Source organism: Amblyomma americanum, chromosome 4 (genome assembly GCF_052857255.1).
Source record: "Amblyomma americanum isolate KBUSLIRL-KWMA chromosome 4, ASM5285725v1, whole genome shotgun sequence".
Taxonomy (NCBI): Eukaryota; Metazoa; Arthropoda; class Arachnida; order Ixodida; family Ixodidae; genus Amblyomma; species Amblyomma americanum.
In genome coordinates, this window is record NC_135500.1 from 95,507,494 (window position 1) to 95,528,755 (window position 21,262).

The 21,262-nt window shown below is 50.3% G+C and overlaps 1 protein-coding gene across 2 annotated transcripts in view; it reads right to left on the reverse strand.

Annotated features, from left to right (window-relative positions):
• The window catches only part of Pask (PAS domain containing serine/threonine kinase), a 107,199-nt gene that overhangs the window by 64,953 nt on the left and 20,984 nt on the right, over nt 1-21,262 (reverse strand). The window contains exon 1 of one of the 2 annotated variants that reach the window (XM_077661228.1): nt 34-575. The exons of the other annotated variant lie outside the window; for it this stretch is intronic. The gene's annotated coding sequence lies outside the window, so the exon portion shown is untranslated. Of the gene's footprint in view, nt 1-33; nt 576-21,262 lie in introns of those variants that run through there. 2 annotated transcript variants of the gene reach the window in all.

Genomic DNA, 21,262 nt, shown 5'->3' on the forward strand with positions numbered 1-21,262 from the left:
TCTGCGGCACTTCCGCAACGTTCCGCTCCTCACCTGTCATTTTCGGCATCCACGCAGCAGCGGCGTCGTCTGCTCGCGTCGAGGCTCGCGGACGACGAAACTGCGACGCTTGACCTCCCCTTGCCGCGGCGGGTCCGGTCGCGAAGAAAAGCGCGCACAGGCGCCGTCCGACGAGGGCCGGTTCGCGCACGAATTAGCGGCGCTGGGCGACAGGGGCCTGCCCCGTTTGCCGTCGCAGCGCCCAGACACCTCCAACGCGAATCGATAGACGAGAGGGGCCGCCGGCGAGCGAGCGAGCGAGCGCGGTCAGCGGCTGTCGTCTGCTCCGCTGCTACGCGGCGCGACGCGGCCGCCAGGGTGCGACGTCGTCGACGCCACCGCAGCTCCTGCGCTGGCTGGCGCTGGCCATAAAGCAACCCCAACGCGAGGAGCGACGCAGGGGGGAAAAAAAGGCGGAATGCAAACTAAAATCCACGCGGAAGCGTTCTTCGTCGGAACCGACCGTGTACGCATGCGTCGCTGCTCTCACTGGGGTCCGCAGCAGCAGTTCACTGTGTAGCAAGCGGCGAGCGACTGACTGCCCGGTCGGAGCTAGCCGAGCGCTTCCAAGCGCGACCGATCCAGCATCTAGCGCACGAAAGAGTGTCCGCACGGCATAATCAACGCGCGGCTGGTGGCAGGCTCGCATTTGTTCAGAGGGCACGCGGTGACAGAGGCATCCGTCGCTGCGGAGGTCTACATTTGCATCCCACGGGTCGGATCGAAAAGCGACGGGATCAGCGACCCTCCGGAAAGGCCCCCCGCTACGCAGCAGGCGAGAAATGGTAACTCTCGTAGGGCGATGCTTCATCTCGTAAGTGCGAAAAACTCACTAACCTGACTCGTCGGATTGACTGCTTCAGTTAACCCCGCTAGCAACAACAAACGCAAAACGCCCACCTGTTTCCTAACTAAAGGATTTAACGGCCCTAAATGAATAAACAAAGCCTGTCTGGCGAGTCCCGTCCACTTCAATAACGAAACATCAGTACACGCCTAACTATTAAACGCGTCTGGCGCGAGGAGCAACTATGAAGTGAAAAGCTCCACAAAAGCGTCTACCCACGGCACAATTTTGGCACCGACCGACGCGCATGTGTTGAAAAAATGTGGCAAATTATCTCGGCAGCCACATGATCTAGGTGGCAACAACTGTTAATGAAACAATGGGAAAACCGTAGCCGCGAACGAGACCAACACATTGTGTTGTGTTTAATGGCGCATAAATATCTAAAGACCAACACATTAATTTTTGTGGCCATGAGAACAGGGCCGAAAACTGCGAAAATTATGCTTATCGCGATGTTACACAAATCGCTCTCTCTCGATTCTCAGTGTTTTCAATTGTCCCTGCATGTCACAATTCGCCGATGATTGGCAGAGGCAGCAGGTACATGCGGACCAAAAACAATGTAATTATTGAGGGGCCATCGGTAGCAGACGACTGGTGCATACGGTGCATCATACGGAGCAGGTGTCTGTGCTTACCGTTCAAATATTCTTTCAAGAACAAAGATGTCCAGCCATGCTTTGCCCGGTTCCATTCCCTCGGCTTCCTCTTTGTCTACCAAGCAAGCGATGCTTCCGCTATATATAACCACGCACCGCAACACGCTATATTCTTACAAGTTACAACACACGCGGTGCCTCAGGCAAAATGCCCGCTTTAAGGCGGCCTGAAAGTTACGTGAAAAATGTCAGCTGCAATTACGGTGAACTCGTGTTCTTGTGACCAATTGTTCGTAAAAACAAAAAATAGTTCGTACCCTACCCAGCGGCGAACTCGCAGCGCTAACTGTACCATAGCTCAATAAACATAGCTATCTTTGGCCCCCTCTGCGTGTCACAGAGGCTTCGCTTGATATCATGAAATAAACTGCACTTTTGGAACCAATGTCACGAATGATTACTGCAGGATGCTGCCCCTCAAACGGGAGCCGAAGTCGCAAGCCTAGATCAACGCCGTAACTGCAATCGAAGCGGTCGGCGACAGCTCGGAAGGAGCAAAGTAATCAGTCACAATGGATTGCTTTTGGTGCGCAGGGATAGGTATCTCGCGTACAGACAGCGCCGGACAGTTTTGGAAATGAGTACGATAAGATACAGACACGACTGGACGCCGTTCGCCATACGCAAAGTTCCATGTCCCCACTTTCACCGCGAACCCCCGAGACACACACCGCTGCACAGTCGGAATCAATATGAATGCTATCGTTTCAGGCTTACTCTACTCAATAAAGTGCCCTACTGCAAGTTCACACTTGCGAAAAGGTCGAACAAAATGCAAGGCCACGGCTGGCACCTCGGTTTATGTATCCTTTGGCACCATTTTTTTCTCGGGAGCAAGTGAAGCTCACAACAGTAATTTATTAGGCCGCCGAAAAAACTGACCACCTTCATACTGACACCGAGTTTACGTGTCATCATCTCCACTACAAAATACACCATCGCTCTGTGCGTGCTGAAATATGTGGCTATCTCTGCACTGCACTATAAGCTCGCACTCTACCCGAAAATCAGGTCAATGCTTGCTCCGTTCTTTGCGGCCGTATGCGCCACATCGGTGCACATACATAACTCGAAGGCCACTTTCATCAATCCCTTTGATCATTATTTCTCGTGCCAGCTTACATTCACGTTGAAATCACCGGTCACGAGCCAGTAGAAGGCATCGCTATGTCCGAGTGGCGATTTCAGCGGGACGCCTGGCCGAATGTGGTTCTCACGCAGACCCTCCCCTAACCGTATACCCGAGAGACATAGGAAAGTGCCCTCCTCAAATGCTCTACACTGGAGTCCCAAAAGGCTCCAGTAAAGCGGGCGCAAGACGGGGCCTCGTCGTGCGGTGCCCCGGACCGCCCATGTAGCGGGGACTTCAGACCCCCAAGCTTTCTGATTATTAAAAAGTTTTTCACCGCCACCGTAAGCAGCCTCTTGTGCGGCGTCACTTCAGCCTGCGTTTTGTGGTTTAGTGGCTGCCTGCGTGACCTCCACGAGCGAATGAGCGCCAATCACATAAGGACTTCGTTGATGCCTCGCCTTCGGACCATTCCCTTTTGTTCAGTATACACGCCACTGCCAGACCGAGACTCCGGGGTCATCCTCTGAACGACTCGAGCCAGAAATGCGAACACCGCTTGCCTGGCTCGTAAATAAAGCCGCGCCTATAGCCCTGTGCCCCTGGGCAGGCTTCCCAGGTCTCGCCCGCGGTTACGTCGTGTGACGATCGAACCTATAGGGACAATGTGGCGACCCCAAAAACATGTCACGCCTTTTATACAGGCCAGCACTGACCTGTACCAGCTCTCTCTCTCGTCCTGAATGCGCAACATGTAAACTTTAAGGCGCTAGACGATACTGATCAAGGGGTCCGGAGTTCGAACGCCGCGATTCGATGGCGGCGAACGCAAAGGCGCCCGTGTGCTGTACAATGCCAGTGCACGTTGAAGATCACCAGGCGGTCGAAATTATTCCGGAGCCCTCGACTACGGCATCTTTCTTTTTTCACTCCCTCCTTTATCCCTTCCTTACGGCGCGTTTCGGGTTTCCGCTGAAATATGTGAGTTACTGCGCCATTTCCTTTCATAATAATAATAATAATAATAATAATAATAATAATAATAATAATAATAATAATAATAATAATTGGTTTTGGGGGAAAGGAAATGGCGCAGTATCTGTCTCATATATCGTTGGACACCTGAACCGCGCCGTAAGGGAAGGAATAATTAAAGGAGGGAGTGAAAGAAAGAAAGAAGCGTCGTAGTGGAGGGCTCCGGATTAATTTCGACCACCTGGGGATCTTTAACGTGCACTGACATCGCACAGCACACGGGCGCCTTAGCGTTGTGCCTCCATAAAAACGCAGCCGCCGCGGAAATGGGCTCTAACCTTCTAACGTCGGCCGATTCACACGAAAGGCCGTTGGCCCGCGGACCAGGCGCCACGTGATGTCCACTTTCTTCCTGTCCGTCCGGTTCACTCCCGGCCAACGCTGCTGGTAAACCAGCATGGCGAATGACTGCGCGCATGCCTAACCCGCTTATCTCCGCTCCCCCGACCTTCACCTTTTGCACGTGGCGATAAGCGGCCACTTGCAAAGGTGAAGGTCGGAGGAGGAGCGGCGATATGCGGATTAGACATGCGGCCGCCCGTTCAACCTCAAGGAGCAGAACGTCACGTGAGGCCTGGTCCGCGGGCGAACCTCGTGTGAATCGGAGGCGAATTCGAGCTGCAGTAAAATGCAAAGGCTATAATAAGTACCCACAATTTCTCCGCCTCCATTGCATGCTTAGGGAAAATTAATGCGGGACGCATCACTCGTGAGGCTCCCCACGCGGTTCCAAGGCATTTCCGAAGGCAAGGGCAGCTCTGGCCAGAAAAAGCCATGGCACTTCTCGTCAACTCAGGGTGCATGGGGTCAAAGACCCATTCCCAAACATTTCAGCCCCGATGACCAAAAACCAGGCCAGGCGAAAGTTTTTACCAATTCATCACCAGTAGGTACCGGGTGGTATGGGGATCGAACCCCGCACCTCCCGCATGCGAGGCCGATCGATGCTCAAACCACTAGACTTCCGCTGCGGTGCCAAGGCATTTCTCGCAACAGGCTGAAAGGTGTTTCGGTGGCACTTCAAAGACAATGCAACAGGCTTGTCCGTTCGGGCATAAGTCCTTGACAAACTGACTGCTTTTCTCCCTTTCGTCAAATTCTTGGTTTTATAAAAAACTACGTATCCCGGGAACTTCGTAATATCAACTTTCAGCTGTACAGTCGCAATAAAATTAATAAATTTGAAGGTGATCGCTCGAGCGGCGACCGAAACAAATAGCAGCGCCACGGTATACGTCATCACCTTCCCTGGCGAGGGAAACATCAATGCAGCTTTGCTCTCTCTTTTCGCTATTCCTGATACAGTAGTGGTGCGGGAGAGGCTATTATTTTTCATTCATTTTATTGCCTCCTCGAACTGCTTCATGTTCCTTGAGAGTTACCCGCGGTACTTTAGTGGAGCGGGGAGTCCTTCCTTCCTTCGGACTCACCTACTTTATGTTCCTTGAGCAGCTATCGCCCCCCTTGTAGCAAGTCACAGCTTTTCGTTGTTTTTTTTTTTACGCGTCAACGGGCAATGGTAAGACGGCACGTGACGTATTCTTCTGTACACTGTGGGAGTGGACGCAATCAGTTGAAAGGTAATCGTGCGAGCGCCAACCCACGCTAGAAATACCAGCCGTGCGCAGCATTTTTTTCGCCTTTCAGGGATGAAATTACGCTAGCTTCCGTTGCCCTCAGGCTCTTCTACAAAGAGCGGGCTCTCTTCGCATGCAGTAGCGTTGGTGACGGAGTTCCCACTTTTCTTCATTCCTCCTGTGCACAGCAGACTGTCGTACCTGCTAGCTGTGCGCGGTCAGTGCATGTTAAAGCTCCCCAGGTGATCGAAATTATTAACGCAAAGGAGTATATGGGTGATCGGCAGAAAATTGCGGCGACGGCGGCAGCGTCCAGAAAAAAAGAGGCACCGAAAACCGTTAAAGGTAGTGGATCATAGGACGGAAAATGTGCTTTCTCCATCCTGCTGCTTAGGTGGGCCCCTATACTTCACTTTAACTGCACACCTGAATTTTCGGTAGCAAAAGAGTGAATGGAGGAAAATCAAGAAAGTAAAGGCGCGGTCTCGTCTTTGTCACTTTTCTTAGCGGGGTATACCTGAATGGCGTGGGGTGACGATAACTGACTACTCATAATTGAGATTGCTTAAGTCGACCGATTAAAAATCAATTGCTGAACGACATTAACAGCACGAAAAGTACTCTCAAGTGCCACCGTAGCTGTACCGGTGCCCTTCACTACGCAATTTCTCCATCCTTTTCTTCACTCCCTTCTATACCCCTTCCCCCATGGCCCGGTTGAGGTGTCCTCGAAAACGAGGGTGGCATTTACTGCACGTTCCTTTTACTGTAATTACAATAATACACTACTGTCAACTGTTCCGGTGTTTAACACTGCCGTTCGTTTCTAATCTTTTCCTGCAGTCACAAAAGTGTCTATTAAAAAGTCAAAAAAGAGATAAGGCCTAACATTTGTGAATATTTTAACACTGCAAAAAAGAATATTTCTCTGCACGCTGCACTTTTCAACAACATGCAATCTAATACCCCTGTCACACGGACACTGTAAAGGTACTTTGAACAAATGCTCCATTACTCTAAGGACGAACGCGCGCTGCCACACGGACGCGCCAAAGGACACCTAGCTCAAAGGAGCTTCGAAACAAGGCAGCTCGAGTTCGTCCTTTGAGGCTTCAAGGGAGTACTCTCTCTCTCCCAGCGAATTAATACCATAAATAAATTGGGAAAAGAAACGTTCAATTTTCATTTCATAAATTCACTTCATAAGATTAGTGGTGTTCTAAAATATAAGATCATTTGTTTTGTGGCAGTCTCACCACGCCATACTCTCGTTCCAGATATACGAGCGTCACGGTAAATATGCCGCCATGTCGTCCATGTTTTCTCGCGTCGTCGCGTGGATCGTCACTCATTTTGATGGAGACCGCCGAACACAAGGCACACCAGAAAAACGTGACCACAAAAATAACGATCGCAGGGGTAAAAGAACCAAAGGGAACAACCGAAGGACGAAGCTGGGCTCAGTGTGGCCAGCACTGTGATGTTATGCTCTGTACTTGGAAAATCATATCATTATTGCAGTTAAAATTGCGTTGCTTTAACATAATACGGTTATAAAACTAATTTACTAAAAAAATGTGACATTTCTGTATTTACATGTGCAGTGCAATTTTAATAAAGCTTTTCGCCAATGAGGGCGCTGGAATTACTGGAGAGTTACTGGAAAACTCTACTTGCGAAGGTCGTTCCGCGACCGTGTAGCACGGACGAACTCCCTTGAAGTAGTGCTCCTTTGGGAGCGTAAAGGAGCATTAGTTCAAAGTGCCTTTAGAGTGCCCGTGTGACAGGGGTAATACCCCTGTCACACGGCCAGTTTCAATGGCCATCGAGTCGAGGGCCTTCGAAATTCTCAATCGCCATCGAGCTCGACGGAGTTGTGTCGCTGCTACACGGCAAATCTCAATGGCCATTGAAATGGTTCTCGTGTCTTACACCAAACTTGTGTGGCGCCACAATCGCTACTTTGGATTTTGCAAAAATAACAAAAATATTTGATAAATGTATACTGAATGCTGAAATACACGCATACGCGCATGTCGTTTAAAACCCTTTTATTGCACGTACGCGACGGACAGATGCAGACACTGCTTTAGCCACTTTAATGCAAGACAAGCCAAAACCAAGCCAGTCCAACTGCGTCGTAGCGCTGCTTCGTCAGCCTTAATACCTGGGAAATCGCTTTGATATCTGAGAAACAAGAGCTATTTGTCTCTTGAAACCTTATGCGAGGGTAAGAATGGGCAAATCGAAGGCGAATACAACAGCTTAGAACACGATATTGCTTTGAGGGATTAGCGACGAAGCTGTTATCGCTGTGAAGCAGGCGGGCAGGGCGCCGCCATGCTGTCAACTCCGATGTACGCAAGCAACACAAAGACCGCAACGCAAAATTAATGAGCTTAATGCTCTCAAAAATCAGTCTGATACAATTTTATAATTATTTTACAGAGTACCTGAATTAAACTTTAGCCGAATAATGTTTGTTCATGCTTTAGTACCGTGAATGTATCGTGTACGAAAGTGTGCTTGGCGCCGCTCGAAACAACGCTAGCCACCTTGGGCAGCGCTCGAAGGTCCTCGAAATCTCGATGGGGTTCCGCGCTGCTCCGTTGACTCGATAGGCTATTGACTCGATCGCCATTGAAAGTGCCCGTGTAGCAGCGCTCGATCGCCTTTGAGTCGATAGACTTTCGGTTCGAGGGCCCTCGAAATGCCCGTGTGACAGGGGTATTAGGTCTGTCGATACTGCCCGCTTCAGAAACGCATCGCCCTGCCTCCAATACTTGACAGGGTCTCCTCCTTGCCTTTGGAGCTCTTGTGGGCAACGATGTGTATAGGGACTCTTACAATAGTCGGCTCTCTACGAATGAGATTCCATTTAGCGTCTGCTGCTTGGCACAATGTTTCTGAATCCCTCTGTCCGGATGCACGCGAGCCAGATTAGCTTTCATATTTCCCTAAATGTTCTCAATTATATTGAGGTCAGAACACCGCCGCGATGTTTTTTGTTAAATTTTTTCTGTGAATAACCAGTCCAGCGCATGTGGGCTGCAGAATAGAGTGACAGCGTTATCGAAACCTGTGAGAACAGAAAAAACGGAGCCCGGTTATGTCAATAACAATTAAAAAAAGAATATATAAAAAAGATAAAGCGAGGCCGAGACAATATTGTTGGTCATATGATAGCAGTTCTTCATTGAGCAGCCCAAGGGCAAGGGAAGATATCATAATTCTGACTGTGTAGTAAAAAAGTGGCACAAAAAAGATGTGGTACAGATTCGTCACCCCTCGCGAGATAACCTCCAAAATCATTCAGACCCCCTTATGTTTTGCACATAGGCGTCATTGTTAGCCAAGACTGAGGCAACGACGTTCACACGATTGCCATGAATGAGACAGAACACAGAAAAAACATGACGGGTTAGTCATGGGGGCGACGATCTCAGCCTGGAAGAGCCTACGTGGCGAAGACAGCGCAATCTTTATCTTTGCGGTCCCGAAGTCGGCCACTATGCAGCTTGAAAGGCGAGCCGGTCGATGCTCGCGCGATCACGTTCAAATTGATCGCGACTGTACTTCTCTCTCTCGAAAAAAAAATAATAATGTGAGCGGTGAATCTTAACTTTAATGTGAGACGAAATGAAATTTCACACGGAGCGCAATCGTGCTCGCAATATAAAGGCCGTCGGTCATAAAACCACTCGCACGTTCGAGATCCGCCCCTCCAACCATCCTAGCTCGTCAAAAGCCCAGCAGAGGAGCTGCAAATCCAACAAGCCACCACAGAGTAGTCCAGGCCTTCTACTTCGGTACCACTATCCGTTCCTGTATACAGAGCCACCCAAATAAGTGCCCGATTGCTCAGACGAGCTGCCCGCGTTACGACACTGACACACACAGAGCGCAAATCTGCAAATCTTCACGTAGTCGTGAGATCAGCCTTTGGCACAAAGGGAAACAGGTGCAAGGCGATTGGGACCGCCAGCGTATACAGCTGCGAAAAAAAAAAAACGCCAAGAAAGACAAAAAGCAAAACGAAGTGACAGGTCCCACGTTTCGTAAACAATCGCGACTAATTTTGTTTTTTGACAGTGACACATGCCTCGGCTCCCGCGTAACCAATCGCGAAAGCTCCAATGACCTCTCTTTCGATCTCGTTCTTCGTGCGACTTGACTGAAGTTCCTTCGAACAAAGGCACGCCATCTTTTGTTTCAAGCGTGGGATTTGTTATTTGTTTTTTTTTTTGTTGCTACTGTGCATGTTAGCCGTTTAATCGCCTTGCACGTGTTTTGTTTTGTATAAAATAGATCTTTTGACTAAGTAAACAGTCGCCTGTTTGCGCTCTGCGTGTCAGCGTCATTATCGCTAATGTGTAAAGCGCGTCAAAGTAGTCATGTATACTGTCGTGGGCAGTATGAGAGGGAACAAGGTTTCCGCACGGAACTGCGAATTTTCTCGCTTTCTACCCTAAATTTGAGAATGACTTCCGAATATTACACTCCAGGAGTGCAACTAGCAAGAAAACAGAAACAATTGCTGCTGCCTTTGCTCTCGTGACGAGGTCCTTCGGATAGTACGGACCACAAGGACCATGTCACAAGACCCAAGGCCTTCGCCAACGGAGTTCCAGAATAAGGACCACCACCTTGTCACGCATATTTAAAGGAGTAATCGATGAATGAATGCTAAATCTTTGCAACCGCTCATGTTGCTCGTGACTGTATACAATCAACCAGACCCAGTTCTCGCGTTCTCAGCTGTCCAAATAAGTAGTTTATAAAGTCGTTAATACATAAAATCGTACAATAACTGCTCACATAAGAACCGAAGATGCAGCACCAGTTTCTCACAGATGACGCACTCAAAAATAGAAGAAAAAAAGCGCATTCGCCGTGCACTGATATGAAACAGTGAGGCCCACTACACAGGAAGCCACTGACTGGATGGAAGTGACGTCACTTCCAGTAAAGGCATCAACAGCTGCTAATGCTCCCGCATTAGCAGCCACAGCACAACTTCGCGAAGTCAAACCGGCTCACCGCTTTGTGTGATGCTTGAGCTTGAGTGTGACCTTGGTCAAACCATAAATAAATGAATGAATGAATAAATATTGCCGCAACTGGGATTCGAACCCGCGTCGGCGCGAACAGATCAGCTTTCGCTGGCCACTGCACGAGAGCACTAGGCCCATCACGCCTCGTGTTAAACTGCAACACTCACTCGCTCGGTGCATTGCACATCGTCTTCTTCATCAGCTAATACTGCTGTCGAACTTTGAGCTTTGAGCTGTGTGGCGGTAGTGACAGAGAGATGTGCGCTGCCTGCGTTGGCGTGGAAAAAGTTGTGGCAGAACTACGGCACTCGAGCAATACGCGTTGGCCTTGGCAACACTGCTGCAGAGACGCGGCACTGGAGCACAGGCCGCCGGCGTACATTGGGTATAAATGCGCATTGACGATGAAAAAGTTGAAGAATGCAAAACTGACTGCCGGGGTCAGTCGAAACCTCAATCACGCTTTCAGGTACATGGCGGTGGTGTCCATTTGCAAAAAACTGTGCTTCCGCACAATATTTCGCGCCTAGCAATGCTAAACCGCCAGCCATTTTTTTTTCTTTCCAGAGCCACTGTACCTCGTATTGGTATCCCCGCGGAAGGAGCTGCGCCGCCGAGACCAGCTTGGCACGGATGCAAAATTCGAAGATTTCGCCGAATGCCGCCGAAAGAGAGAAGTGCCAGCTGCGCATGCGCGAGGGCAATGTGGGGATGCAAACCTGCCACTGTGCATGCGCATATCTCTGTGCAAGGATGACACCTGCCAATACCTGCTAGTGCCAACTCGAAGGGCCCTTCCTGAAGCTGGGCGTACGCGCTCCCCCTCTCGAGCCAACGGAGAGAATTTCCAGCCGTGGAGAGAAGGGGTTGGGGGCGATGAAAGGACAACTTAAACCGCGAAGAAAGTTTGGGGTACTTGAAAGAGCTTCAAGCCATGAAGAAAAGGGTCACCGAGAGCCCTACGATCCTCCAATTGTTGTAAACCGGACCCCGCTTCCGACGCGTGCGCGAGCGCCCTTGCGCCGGAGTTTCCTGCAGTGCGCATGCCAAGACCTGCGCGCGCCAAGAGCGCCGACTCCCAGGAAGGGCCCCGGGAGTTTTCCTAGAAGCACAGAAGCGCGGGGACAGTGGCCGGCAGCCGCGTTCCCTTTTTGCTGTAGCTGCCTTCGTGGCTGCCATGACTCATCGGTAGGGTCGTGGGAAAACAGGGGGAAAGCCGCCTATTTCGTCCCGCACTTTACCTGTTTGTAGCGGTTAACTAGCCAGGAAGCCACAAAGCCCTTTGCGAGGCCCATCTTCCGCGAAGCAAGGGCAACGATCGGGAGCGGGTGTGGGTCGGAGATACGCTGGCGTTTTTGTATTCACAGAGTGCCTACCGCTGATTGGTCTACCGAATTGTCGGCAAACTTTGCAAAAAGCTGATTTAAGAATATGTCTGGCAAGAAGCGGGGGCAGTAGGAGGGAGACAGGGCTGACGGTGGTCTCCAGGGGCTCCGGCCTAATGTGTAGCAGGAGGCAGACGGCCTGTCCTGCTAGCCTCTGACCTCCGATTGCCCACCCAGTTTTGCAGTGTTTTGTAAATAGAGACGTTTAGTATAGCGTACGCAGACATACGCAAAGGCATAGTGTACGCTATAAAATAGCGTGCTTCGTACTGCGCATACGCCAAACGCTATTCCAAACCGAGGTTTAACGCACGTGCGCTTTACGTACGCTATTTCTCGAATTTAGCGTGCGTGCTCTTGCGTACGCTAGGAAAAATAGCCTCGTCAAGATGGCGGCGCCCACGTCCCCCGCTTCGGAGAGAATTCGTCAACGTTATTGGGCTTTTAGGCATATTCATTGCTTTAAATGGCACACGTGATATTCGCTTTGCCGCGCCTCGCCAACAGCATAAAGAAACAGGCTTAAACTTGCCCAATTTTCGAGTCTGTAACGATTCCGCAGCTCTTAACCCTAACAAGACAGAACCGACTGTGGATTGCCTTGATTTGGATTCTTAAGGAAATGTAGTCACAGCCTTGCCAAAAGTAGCCGTTTCGGCGGTTAGCAGTAGGGGTCCGAAAGGATGCTAGTACGCACCATGACGTTATGAAGAACCTCGCTCGGTTCGGTTACCTAAAAAAAAGTCGGGCCCTACTTCCACTGTGCAGAGCACGAACCATTTGGCCACGCAACCGGCTATCTGCGTGATGCGACTTGGATAACCTTGGCCATGCCTTGGCTAAATAGAAAAAAACTTTGTCGCAACATATTTTCACAATACAACACCAGATGGCGCCACTGCAACCTACGCTATCGTTGCGTTCAGGTTGGCATACGATAACTAAAAGTGGTCGTGCGACCTCCTCTGTTACCTCCCGCTAAATGCTTGCGTATAGCGTACGCAAGCGCTCATACGCTATACTAAAAGTCTCTAATGTCGCATCTGACGACATTGCTGTAAATAACTGCGTAAACAAACGTGTTCAGTCCGAAAAGGAGATCTCATCTCCACACTGCAACGCGTCAGGAACACCACCACAGTAGGAGGAGGCAGAGAAGAAAACCAACTCTGCTCGCAGCACTTCATGGAGTTGATCGTGGAAGGCTATCGTTCCGGCAGAAAGGGCCTAAATTTCTCCTGCTATGACAGTGACTTGGCCCGCAACAAACATAAGGGTGCATGATAGAGGGGTCCTTCGGACAGCTAAGCTAATGTATCCCTTGCAGCGTTCTTGTGAAAATAAACTGCGTTATAGAGCAGTTTAATCCAGAACCCTGATACCTGATTTATTATCTGCTGCGGGTCCTTGGACCCAAGATACTAAACTTATTATTGGAATATGGCGGAGTGCTTGGATTGAGGCACTCTGGCACGGGTCGGCCCGGTATTGCACTGCCTCCGGGATCGGCCCGGGGCATATTAGAGCGCGCCTTTTCTTTCTATCTTTGCTCTCCTATCCTTTAATTCTCCTACTTCCAGCACGCGGCAGCGAGCGTGGCTCGGCTTGAGCCAGTAGGCAGGCCCGTGCACTTTCCTTTTCTTTCTTCCTATCAGCAACCCCAGTTTAATCCGAGTAGGCTAAGCCTGATCGATCATCCAGCAGCTTAGAGAGAGTCAGTTTAAAGAGAATGGCTGCATGTTGCCAGATGTTTAAATGGAATCAAATACCCTGAGCACAGAAATGCGGTGTGGCCCACTAACATGTACCCGCCGCGGTGGCTCAGTGGTTAGGGCGCTCGACTACTGATCCGGAATTCCCGGGTTCGAACCCGACCGCGGCGGCTGCGTTTCTATGGAGGAAAAACGCTAAGGCGCCCGTGTGCTGTGCAGTGGACGTTAAAGATCCCCAGGTGGTCGAAATTATTCCGGAGCCCTCCACTATGGCACCTATTTATTCCTTTCTTCTTTCACTCCCTCCATTATCCCTTCCCTTACGGCGCGGTTCAGGTGTTCAACGATATATGAGTCAGATACTGCGCCATTTCCTTTCCCCCCAAAACCAATTATTATTATTATTACCACTAACATGCAGCTAGTTTTCTAGCCCATAAAAAGCGTTTTCAATAGGTTTAGTGCACAAGCCCTTTTATTAACGCAATAGGCTTGTCTACACTCTTTCTTTCTCTCCCTTTCTCACTATGCCTAATGGCAAACATCTCAAATAAAAAAAAGTCGCGTTAAACTGTTCGAATACCTCCACCACGCTCTTCTTACAGCTCAAAAGCCGGCTGCCCCGACCGCTGTGCTAACACTCTAACCAGATTTAACGGCAATCTGCGTTCCCCGAAAACACCGGAGAAATGCAGAACGCCCGCGGCGTATGCATGTTCCGGGAACAGCGGAGAAATAAGCGCCGCACAATCCAGCAGAGGCGACCGATCCTATACGTATCCGACGCCGACCTGCAGCTGCTTGCGCCGTGCGATGCCGTCGGGCGAAATCTAATTAGGGCGAAGAAATGCAGCCGACGAGAACCGACGGCTCGGGAAGCGCGGCGCGAGCTCTTGTTTGTTTACCCACACGCTGAAAGGTGGGGGCACAGAGCATGCAGGGAGAACGCGAAAAGGTACCCGAATGAGAGAAAAAAAGATGAAAACGTCACGTATTGCAGGCATATAAAAGCGCCCACAGGAAATATCCACGGTCAATATCGAGCGTCGCGTAGCGCGCTCATCTGCCGGGTACTCTTTATGCGCAAAGTCGGCACGCGCGCGGTCAGAAAACAAAAAAAGATGGTATACCTCCCGCTTCTCTTGGCACCCACCTCCATCGACCGCTCGGCTTTCGACGAAATCTTTCCACTTTTGTTGACTTTCAGCCCGTTTTTCACTAAGCCCGGCGCTCCTGCCACCTTTGCAAGGGCTGAGATGCGATATAAATTTGGCTCCGATAAAGGTGCGATGTCTGCGCCCGTTAAAGGTCCCCAGGCGGCTAAAATTGCTCCGAAGTCCTCTACTGCGGCACCCCTTTCACTGTCGCCTTCCCGGTGCGGTTGAGGTGTCCACCGCAAAACGAGACAGTTACTGCGCCATTCCCTTTCCTCAGAAACCACTAATTAGCGGACGACGTTGTGGACAAACCTGCCCTGAAATCCACGCCTCCGTTTAGGGAACAAAATGGGAAAAGAAACGAACATAGTCGCAGGTAGGGACCTTTAAAAATTGAAAATTGTTTTTCTGTGGGGGGGAGGGGGGAAGTAAATCGCACAGTATCTGTCTCACATATCGGCGGACACCTGAATCACGCCGTAAGGGAAGGATAAAGGAGGGAGTAAGAGAAGAAAGGAAGAGGTGCCGTAATGGAGGGCTCCGGAATAATTTCGACCATCCGGAGATCTTTAACGCTACTGATCCGGAGTTCATGGGTTTGAACCCGACCGCGGCGGCTGCGTTTCGATAGAGGCGAAACGCTAAGGCGCACGTGTGCTGTGCGCCTTAGCACGTGTGTAGGTGCACGTTAAAGGTCCCCAGGTGGTCGAAATTATTACGGAGCCCTCCACTATACGGCACATTTCTTCTTTTACTTCGTCCTTTATCCCTTCCCTTACGGCGCGGTTCAAGTGTCCGCCGATATGCGAGACAGATACTAACAGAGACAGATACTGCGCTTAACCGCTAACCATTGTATTCGGTGGCGGCATCTATGGGAGTCACTGAAACCTTCCGCACACTCACTGAATAAAAAAACCTGTGCGGAGGCTCGGAATCGAATCCGGAGTTCCCGGGTTCGAACCCGACCGCGGCGGCTGCGTTTTTATGGAGGAAAAACGCTAAGGCGCCCATGTGCTGTGCGATGTCAGTGCACGTTAAAGATCCCCAGGTGGTCGAAATTATTCCGGAGCCCTCCACTACGGCACCTCTTTTTTCCTTTCTTCTTTCACTCCCTCCTTTATCCCTTCCCTTACGGCGCGGTTCAGGTGTCCAACGATGTGTGAGACAGATACTGCGCCATTTCCTTTCCCCAAAAAAACAATTATTATTATTATTATTACTTAGGCGTTTGAGGCGGAGGCGCTGCCACTCTCCCACGACGGCTCCAGCTTTAACCGTGAATAAAGGCGCATCTGGTGAGTGCACTCTTCGGATCCAGAAGTCGCCACGCTTTCGCTACGTATATCCTGGCCTATCAGCCATTTTGTTCCCTTGTGGTTGTCTTTTTTTCGCGCTGCAGTTATGTCCAGGCTACGTGACTTCTAACGCTGTCGCGTTCGGCTCCCTGAGGGTGAAAGTTTGCAGTTTTTTTTTCTTTTGTCCGATATGGCATAAAACACGTAGTTAATAGATTCTGACAGACGGAAACTGTGTTGGGTAAACGCCGTCGCCGCAAAAATACTGCTGCAGCGTATGCGTACCACAGCTTCACCCGCTCCGCAATCTCCATCAGTAATTGTAGTGATGGAAAATCAAAGGAGCACTACGTACTGCTTCGTGGCAGGACGCGGTGACGTGCCGCGGAATTCTGCACTAAGTTTTCCGATCCGCATCCATGGTTCTGGATCGACCATGCCGCAGCGGCTTCCGATTACTGTCAACGCATTTCTTTTGTGCAAGGCCTGGAGCTGCCGCACGTGAGCTTTAAGCACGCACTGGCGCATCTGCTCTACTGTTCACGGGGTATTCGAAACCTCGGATATTCGCACACCTCTATGCTCCGAGGCATTGTCGAGGAAGGTGTGCGCACCCAACCAAACCGTGGAAAGCCAGAAGCCCGCCCGCGGCTAATACAACCACTGCAGTAACAGAACGTTTGCCTCGATATATACGGTCTTACATCTTAGGCTCTCCATTTTGACTGCAAAACTGCAGCTGTAATGTATTCGCTGAACGTGTACCGACGACCCCCCCCCCCCCACCCCCGCAAGGAGGCGGGAAGGCCACGTGAACCGGAGCACAGTGTCATTTAAGGCAAATCCAGCTGCGGCGTTACGATGGAGATGAAACGCAAAAGGCGCCTGTGTGCTGTGCGATGTCAGTGCACGTTGAATCCCCAGGCGGTCGAGATTATTTCGGACTCCTTAACTACGGCACCTCTTTCTTCTTTCACTCGCACCTTCCTCACTTCCCTTAGGGCGCGGTTCGCGTATCCACAGAGATGTGAGACATTACTGAGCCATGTCCTATCCTCAAAAAACAGTCAATGGCGCACGCCAATCGGCAATTTGGCGCAGCTTTTCGAATCGGCTAAGGAGCAAGATACCAGATACCAGTCGCGGTCGAATCAGAACTCAGCATCAGAGTCCAAATCACCAGGGAACTCCGGATCCCGGGTTCGAAACCGACCGCGGCGGCTGCGTTTTTATGGTGCAAAAACGCTAAGGCGCCCGTGTGCTGTGCGATGTCAGTGCACGTTAAATATCCCCAGGTGGTCTAAATTATTCCGGAGCCCTCCACTACGGCACCTATTTCTTCCTTTCTTCTTTCACTCCTTCCTTTATCCCTTCCCTTGCGGCGCGGTTCAGGTGTCCAACGATATAGGAGACAGATACTGCGCCATTTCCTTTCCCCAAGAAAACCAATTATTATTATTAAGCATGCTTTTCGGTTTCGCGGAGCACGAACACTCGCTACGGCTCGACGATAGGAATGCGCCATTAGTCTCGGTTTCGTTCGCGCCAATTGTTGTTCACCGACCCTTCGTCGTGGACGTGGGACAAAAGTACCGAAAAGCCAAATTTTGTAACAGCTTGCAGCAGGATTTGCCATTTGGCGCAGTTTGAACAAACGGAGCGGCAGCTTGCAAATCTTCTGAGCCAAGAGGGAGGGTTCAAGATAACTTTATTGCCGTCGACGTAGAGCCCCCCACCCCTCCCCCACCGCTCCCTCAGTCACACGCTAGGGGTCCTCCAAGGGAGAGGGAGCCCCGCAGGGGAACGTCTTTCGCAAAGCGTCCCGTGTCAGACGGATTGCTCGAGCTTGCTGCTTCGGAGCCCGGCTCCGGAGGAGAGCGTCCCGGGTTTCTTTTTCTGTGATTATATCAATATGCCCGGGGAATATCGGGGCATTTCCAAACGAGATGATCCTGATAAGCTGTTATACCGCATTTGGTGCAAAACTTTGGAGGTCCGCCTCCCTCAGCGTATAGATATATAAGAGGGAAAGAATCGGTTCGTTTGTAATCTCCAGTCTCAGCACTCTTTTAGGTGTGAGAGATCTGGAGGTGGGAGTTCTAGTCTGTCATCCCTGTATTCAGCCGTGATTTCCGTGTACGTGATGAGCGGGTCCTTCGACCCGGGTGAGAAGGATTCCACGGACGCCCAGGTGTAGATATCTCGGGCGAGGCTGTTAGCAACCTCATTGCCTGGAATCCCCTCGTGAGCCGGGACCCATACGATGGAGACCTCTCTATTCAATACCGATTGCCCAAGTATCTTAACCGCTTCTTAAAGTTTCCTACTGCTATCTTGCTGTCGCAAAGTATGAATTTGGCTTTGGTGCTCCAGCAGGCTGACGCCAGAGCGGCTTCTTCCTCTATGAGCGAGTCTCTAGTGTTTAGGGATTCGGTTACCACCGTTTCGTAGTCCCCATCGATTACTGCCATTACCGCCACCCCTTCTAGACCGCAGGCCGCGTCGCAGTATGCAATTTGACTAGTCCGGGTAACTCTACGATCATATTTGCCGCACAAATTCTGTTCAAGATCCACAAATCTTTTGCGACTAGTTTTCGGCAGCTAGCCGATGTGGAGGTGCCACCTATGCGCGCTGGCGTCAGCTATTTGTGGCGCCCTACATGCGTTAGATTGATTGGGCAATAAAAAAAATAAAAGTAAGGCGCTCAGCTCACACCAGCCGGGTGGGAAAACGGGCTACCTACAAACAGGGTGCCTGGATGCCCGCCGTTTTCTCCTCGCGGTGGCATGTTGGGTCCCGCGCGCCGATCTCCTACTATGCGCTATGTGTGTGGCATGGTTTCTGTGCGGTTGTGCGGCAATCGAAATAATGCGACTGAACTGGAAATAGCCACTTCACAGTCGTTTCGCTCATGGAAGTAATACTGTAACAGTTTTTAGTGTGCTTTATGCTTAATGCAGCCGCTCGAGACAGCTCGGGGCAGCGACCGCTAAAAAAGTGGGAATCGCAGGTCAAGTGAGACGACTGAAAGCCAACAGACAACCCCAATGTAGGTGAGCTAATGCATGCGAAACGCTTGCATTCCAGAACATTTTTTGCTGTGGGGCAGAGGTAGCTTAAACGTTGTATCCTCATAATTAATGAAATTAGCAGCCGCTAAAAGTGACTTCTCGCACTTGATTACATGGCGACTTAGAAGCTGTCTGAATGGCAGTCTTCGGAGAATGTGCAGCTGCAGCTTGAAGTAAGTAATCCTGCTACTCCTGTTTTAAGATTGTAACGAATGTTCACACGGCGCCGTGTTTCTCGGAAGATGGGCTGCGACAGGTGATATACTTTAACGTAACTTACTCCTGATTCACTTTTTAAACTACCTCTGGTACCATTGTGTCTTGACAGAACAGCAAATTTGTGGCATTCCACGCAGTAGCGGCAGTTTTCTCTTTGAAACAGTCCTCCATCTTATTGCTCTCAATGCAGCTGAACAGGAGAGCGGGACCTAACGTGCCACCGTGGAGAGCGGTGTCTTCCCCCTGAAAGTGGCACTGGCCATTGAGCACCCTATCTACAAAGAGCATGGTGGGACTGAAAAGGATCGAAAAATAAAATGTGCCAGTGCAGCCCAAGGCAGTTCACATTACTGTCACTGATGGACGCATATAGGCTGTTGGCAACTCGTATGGTTAAAGAATTCCGATTGCGACTAACTGTCAGTGCCCCATGGCTATAACAAACAAACGAGGTCAGGAAAGTGTAGGGCCCGATACTGCAGATGTATAGCAGAAAGGTAAGCGCCTAACTGGCTTGTGTTCAGATGACTCTTAATTCCTCCAGGTCCCCTTCAAGCAAGCCTCGAAGTACATTTTAACGCGCTAGTGTTTGAGCGGATATTTGGAAGAAAACCTGTGCGCGTTGTCACACTACTTCAGGATTGGCATACAGAGGTCGTGACATCACACCACAATCGACCAATGGGAGGAAGAGGTTGCTCACCGGATGTCAACGCGGATGACGGGTGAGGGGTTGGCGCGGTGCCAGCTGTGCAGCAGTAAGAGTGCGGGAAAGTTTCCACTGCTCTGTAATTGGTGTCGAGTCATGTGACAGGGCACGTGACGTGGCTGCGGGAGTAGAGGAGCGGCGAAGGAGCGCTCCTCAATCGTGTCAGCAGTTCGTTTGTATAAAGAGGCTCCAGGACCAAGACAGATGCATGCGTAGGGTAATGGTGCTTGTGGAGTTGCGAAGGAGGGCTAAGTGACTTCTAAGGCTATCGCGATCGGCTTCCTAAGGGTTGGTTAGGAGTTCGCTAATTTTGTTTGAGACTGAACAAACAGTCGCACAATGTGCAGCACCATTCAGACACCACCCCACCCAAGGCCCATAATTGTCTTGGCTCTGCAAGTCAGCCTTGGTTGCCTCTGCCACCACACTGAGAAGCACCGAAAAAATTTCACTGCAGACTGAGCAGCAACAAATTATAAGAGAACCATTCATAGGATATTGTTCAGTGGCCGTCAGTGTAACGGTGCCGAAACCATTATGGATGCAGTGTCTCGTGCAACCGAATCATGCGCTGCATACACTTTCATTTCATTTTATGTTGCACGTGACATTGCCAAACCACCTTCATTGTTCATAAAAAACTGCACATACAAATACACGAAACCCTGGGTGCAAATGCTGCACAAGTGCACTTCCACCAACGGCTCCTGCAAGCCCCTATATGTTATCAAGGCAATCTCCATTTAGTGCGAAAGCACTAGTTCACTAGCATTCCTGAAAAAAGCAATGTCTGTCTGAAGCCCCTCAGACAGCTGTAGAATAATATAGATGTTGCCACAATGGGGTTTCGACAGCTGTAGAATAAAATAGATGTTGCCGTGATGACGTTTCGACAGCTGTAGAATAAAATAGATGTTACCCGGACGGGGTTTTGAACCTGCGGTGGCGTAAGCAGATCAACTTCACTCGCCACTGAACGACAGCATTATGCTACTGCCGCAGTCGATCACACCTCGTATTAAACTGCAACGCACCCTCACGTTGTTCATTGCACGTCGTCGTCTTCATCAACTTCCCTCTGCACATAAAAGTCATGAAAATAAACTCGCATAACTGGCTCCCATGGTCAGTGGACACCTCAATCGCACTTTGAACCACATGGTGGTAGTGATAGATGTGTGCTGCTTGCATTTGCGTTGACAATGTTTCGGCGAAACTCAGAACTGAGAACTGGAGCAATACGCTGCTGGCATTCATTGGGTTCATTGTCGTTGACAATGTTGTAGACTCGGTCGATTTTGAGGAAAGGAAAGGCAAATAACTGGCTCGCTGGATCACTGGACACCTTAATCACCCTTTAATGTATGTAGCATTGGTGTCCACTTGCAACCTGCTTTCGCCCAATATTCCCTGCTGAGCGATGCT